This window comes from Halictus rubicundus, chromosome 4 (assembly GCF_050948215.1).
Source record: "Halictus rubicundus isolate RS-2024b chromosome 4, iyHalRubi1_principal, whole genome shotgun sequence".
NCBI lineage: Eukaryota > Metazoa > Arthropoda > Insecta > Hymenoptera > Halictidae > Halictus > Halictus rubicundus.
Window position 1 is genome coordinate 2,194,309 of NC_135152.1, and position 6,113 is coordinate 2,200,421.

Genomic DNA, 6,113 nt, shown 5'->3' on the forward strand with positions numbered 1-6,113 from the left:
GACTTGGAGGATCGAGTGAACCGTAGATCCTCCCTATTGCTTCGGGATTTTTCCTCCCTTCCTAGATGACAAAAAACATCCCTGGATTGGCCAGGACGAGGACCAATAGGGAGTGGACGGTAGGAAAGTAGGAGATGGGACTAAGGAACATCCTGATGGCCCCAAGGCCATCCTGATCGACTAAGTGTCATCAACCACTTGCTAAATACAAAGAGTTGCTAGAGCCTGGGAAAAACCCAGAGCGTCTGGCAATCGTCAAGCGCAAAGCTAAAGAAGGGCAGGATGGGACCTCTGGCAACTTTATGGCACGGTCCTAGAAAACTACATACAATTGCTAACTGTACGCCTTGGGAACGGACACGATTGGGAAATTAGCTAAATTTACGGTGACAAGGCCACTCCGTACTTAATTTCTAAAAATCCCAAAAGTCACGTTCCAAGAGCGTAAAGCAATACCCATGCCATAACCAGATGTCCCAATCCAGAGTTAGGCATTATTCCGATAAAAAATTGTTTAAATAACGATTCGAATAAAAGACACTTCATCTTTATGCGTTATTCGAAGCCTTCGAATAAAAGATACAGATAGAAGATGAAAATATTATTCGAAGTTCGAATAAAAAAAATTTTCTTTATTCGTCGGATAAATTCTCGTCGAATAAAATTATTCATTCGATACTCGTCGAATAAAGATACTTTTTTTATTCGAACCTTCGAATAACGAATAAAAATTTGTTTATCTTTTTGAAAATTGTAGAATATGATCTTGTGGAATTAGTAAAAAGTAATGATGTTGAAGGCGTAAATTCGGTATCATTGCAGTTCAAAATTGGTCATTGCTATTGAGTTTAGTTATACAATTAAAAATACATGTTCTAATATGTTAATATTTTTATAAGTACGCGACATTATTTACCAACCAAATTATACTTTTTCTTTTTTAGCATTACAGTTAGATAAATTCTCGACGTTTTGCAAAAAAAATTGTCTAGAAAGCACTGGGAACATAACAAACGGCTTAGAAATGTATGCAAATTTGACTGTTTTTTCGAAGTAACAAAAACAGTTCCCTGTAATTAAATGTTAGAATATTTTCCAAATGCCACCACATGTAATCCTTTGCTTAGCACTAGACGATCAAGCCATATTTTAATTTGGTTGGTAATTAATGTCGCGTACTTATAAAAATATTAACATATTAGAACATGTATTTTTAATTGTATACCTAAACTCAATAGCAATGACCAATTTTGAACTGCAATGATACCGAATTTACGATTTCAACATCATTACTTTTTACTAATTCTACAAGATCATATTCTACAATTTACACACGAGTCATCATGAATTCTCGAATATTCATACTTCGAATTTGTGCGTGTGTAGCGGTACGCGATTCGCATCGCAAGATGTTAGAGTTGACCGCCTGCAGATGTTAGGGTCTAAGGTAATAAAACCTACCCTGACGTTTGCAGGATGGCAAAATTATTTTATTTCCGAAATGACTTTACGGGTGTAGAAAATTTAACTACCCCATCACAAACTGTTAATTGCTTAAGCTTTATCAACAGATATTATGCTGTTTGTTAATTTTCGAAACTACTGAATTTTTATAAAACCGGTGTCTCTGAAACTTCAATACGAAATACGCACTTTCTTCGAATGTTTGGAGATTTCCACTTTTTTTTAAACAAACACGTTTGCATAATCCGAAAGAACTGTAAAAAAATACACATTAATAATCACAATGAAGACACAGCGAACATAACAATATAAGGGGGTCAATCGAGAAGTTTGATATAAAATCGGGCATTTTATGCTTTCGGATTTGTGTAAAAATCGATTTTTCCACCTAAAATTCGGAAAAAAATCTCACTCATGTATGCTAGTAAGTAGAATATCCATGAATTTTTTCGTAATTTTTTGTTCGGCACGGTGTGACTACAAATCAATTTGATTCGGGGGTCACTTTTGAGGATCGTAGGTGGCTTTACCGAAAAAAGAAAAAAAAATTATTTAAAAATTACAACACATTTTTCAGTATACACAGATAAACAAATCAAGAGCGAAAGATCTGTTGGTGGGGGGAGGGGGTGGGCCGATGACGCAACTGGCAACAGCTAGTTGGGGCGTTGTTTGTTTCATTCAGTTTACTGATGGACAGGAACGCATTCGTGTCGCGTGCGAATCATTCCTGTTTCATTTGTTAAACAATTTATAGACAGCGCGAACAGATAAGTATACGGACTTGTGGTGACGCGAGTGTGTGTAGTTTTTTTTTTATTGCGCTTTATGCCAGAACTGGCCTGTCAGCGGGAGTGTGTATAGTTTGCAGTTTTTGTGAAAAAAGTGTGAAAACTGTTAAAAAATGGAGTTTGGTGATTCGTCTTCAACTGAGCACGCGGGAAAAACGGCGGCCAAGCGAGCATCCAAGGCGACTGCATCAACCAAAAAACTTCGCATCTCAGCGAAAAGATACAGCAGAAGAAGATTACACCTGAATAGGTAAGTGACAAACAATCCATATACTGTGTGAACTTTTCAAATAAATAAGAAACCAAACACTCATCATTTAGCGACAAACTATTTTCGAAGTCGTGTTCTGTTCTAATTTACATTTAAATGAATTATTTACTATAAACACATTATAATAAATTATAAGATACCTAATTATTTTTTAAATACATAAATGATGATTAAGGTTTGGTTTCTTAATTATCAGCTGAATTTTACGTTACTAAAAATTATAGACTTTTACATACAGTCAGTCAAAAAAGTCTCTGTACACCGTACAAGAATTTATTTAAAGTTGCATAATTTTAAAGGATACGGTAATAAATAAATAATTCTTGCGTTATTATGTTCACAAACATAACATTTATTAACAGTGCAAAAAAAGCTATATTACATTTATTTGTTGACAAATAAACAAAGTCAAAAGTAAAACTCAACGAAAACGAGGTCAAAAAAGTGTCCGTACATGTAACACTATTATTCATAATTTGTTGATTAGTGATCAGCTGGAAGATAAACGACTCTTCAAAATGTAATTTTCTGGCACTGGTTTTTAAATTTTCTTTCAAAGTGTTCAAATATTTATGTTGATCCATTATACCGTCAATAAAGACTAAATTTCCCACCCCTGCTGCACTCATACACCCCCACACCATCACGCTGCCGCCTCCGTGTTTACGATGGGAGTAAATTTTCGAGTTTCATCTGGTCATTTGGTTTTCTCCACACTTTAACATTTCCATCCGAAGTAAAAATAGTAAATTTACATTCATCACTAAATATAACATTATTCTAAAAGCTTTGATCCTTATTAACGTGTGCCTTTGCAAATACAAACGTTTTCTTTTATTAACTTCACTTACGAACGGTTTTCTCCTCGCTGTACGACCATTGTATCCAGCTTTTCTTATAACATTTCGAATAGTTTCGGGCACTACTTTTATATCATAGTCATTTTCTATCATACTGGCCAATTTTGGTGCACTCGTTTGTGGATCACAACGAATTGTTCGTAGGATTGCACGTTTACGATTAGTTTCTAATTTTTGTGGTCGACCTGTACGTTGTAAACTTTTAATAGATTTAGTTTTTGCGTATTTCTCAAGAATATATTGTACTGAAGAATTTGTCCTTTTTACTATTTGACCTATTTTTCTAATAGATAATCCATCTTCTCTTAATTTTAAAGTTAAATCTCTGGTCGCAAGTGCTACTTCCATTTCGGAGAAATTCTTTCGCGAAAACGTTATTTATTCTTGCTAACAGCCAAGCAACTAAATTGTACTTGACCATAGAGTGTTTCCTTGAGAGTTATTTGTAAACATTCCGCTGAACCGTTAACAAACTTTTTTGACTGACTGTATTTTGTGGTAGTTGTTGATCAGATCCGAACAACGATATTATAAAATTCAGATTGGGTTAGGTTAGGAATATAGAAAAATTAGCGTCACTGTTTTCTTATCTATTTCGTCCTTAATACACTGCTTTTTAAATTATATTAATATTGCTTTTCGTTTGGTTTTTATGAGCTTTTTTCCAAATCCTAGTAAAATCGTGAAATCCGGCCGGTTAACTTCGCATAGGCACCTCTTTTTCGCCCGGCACTAAATATTGCATCATACGATTTGGATTTTGTCGACAAGTTAGAACAATTAGTCAACAACATGTCGTGGAAAATAAATTTTGAACGAAATTCTAGGTGCCCTCCTGTCGGCGCCTAACACGTGCTAACTGTCACTGTATGTACATATATGTACAACGTAATTCATCGAGCATCACAGGTGTGGGGGGTGGGGGGATCGACGTTCTCAGCTGATCGCCGGAAAAAAAAAAGAAAGCAAACTGTCGTACAGTGGTTCAGATTGGAAAATCGTGCGACATTTTTGTATAACTTTTAAACCGTATGTGATATTAGCGTGAAACTTGAACCAGATAATGTTGAATTGCTAACCTACGGATAGGTAACAAAAAATTCCGTAAATGCATAAGTGGGGTCCCTAATGGACTCCACATTAAAATGTGCTTAATTGAGAAAACAGAGAAATGACATCTAAGGATCTTTATTGTAGAAGTAAAAACAAGTATTTTACTCCAAACATACAATCGGAAAGTCATAACAGAAATCAAAATTTGTATTCTTTATTATGGCACACATTGCACACAAAACCTTCAACCTTTTTGTGCCTTTCGCAAACAAAATTATCACAAAACTTGCAGATAATGCGCGATTTTTTGTCTTCTTCTCGAGAACACAAGTAGCATCTTCCTCGCTTTTTTAGGCTTGTTTCTTGTTGGTGATTAGATGGTGTAGATTGCTAAGTGCATCTTTCACATATTTTGGCATATTCTGAATTTTAGCACGGCTTTCCATATTTTTCTGTGCGGGCTGCTGTCCCAGCTTTCCCGGGTGACAGAAACCGGGCACGCGTCGCTGGGACACTCTAGGCTGGAGACCCTTCGAATACCCAAAATTTATGGCGTCCACTTGCGCTATTGACACATCTGTCCGCTAAGTGGCCAAAAACGTTGAAGACGTTTTCTCACAAATAGCGTCTTATGCTGTGCAAACCATAAATCTTTCTTGGTGCTGGTGCGCTGAAGATTTCTCTTCCGGCGCCCAGCTAGCCGCTACAATACTAAATACTAGGCACATGAATGCATACGTGGGGTCCATTGAGGACCCTACTTACCTAATTCCTTGCTAACTTTGATTGCAGCAACAATTTATTTCTGTAAACACATAACGCATTTTTTATAATTTCCGCCCCATGTACTAGTAATTTATGAATCGACGCTGGCATGTAATACCATTCATAATTTTGTACATTGCCACTAAAAGATCAAATAGACTGATAGACATTTAAGAAATAGTACATAAGTATTAAATATTGATATGCGATAGTCGATATTTTAAGGAAATGTCACACGATTTTCCAATCTGAACCACTGTGTGTCGTTACCGTAACAGCTGACGGACATCGGCGGGCTCTGCTGAGTACGTCGACCTTGCGCGGGTGAGTGTGTGCGTGCGTGCCTGTGTGAGCGGCAAAGATGTTGGATGTTCTTTCAAAATATTTTTCTTCACGTCATGTGGTCAAGTAATTGCTCTAATTTGTTGTTATCAGCCAGGGCTGCGAGCAACGCGGGACGCCGGCGAGGGGGTTATTACCCCCGGAATATGGTTTCAATTTGTTTTCAATGTTGCAATCTTTGTTAATTATTAGATTAGAATATTAGGCAATAATTAACCCTTTGCACTTGGCGCTATTTTCATTCTAAAACTAAATTTTTCTTCCGTCTTAGAATATTTTCATTTTATTCATACGAAACTGATCCGATTTCCACATATAATATTGAAATGTTTAGTAATCTATGAAATACAAATTTTGCAATAGAACAAATATTTTGTAATATTTTTTGTAATTTCTTTGAAATAATGTCACAACAATCTCCAGTGGTGCTTCAGAGTAACCACTCGAGTGCTAAGGGTTAAGTTTCTGCAATTATTTTAAACAAAGGAGGTGTTTCTCTACAGTTTCACTCTTACAGACCTGTTTTTAAAAATGATAAGGCGAAATTAAAATTATTTCAATTGGACG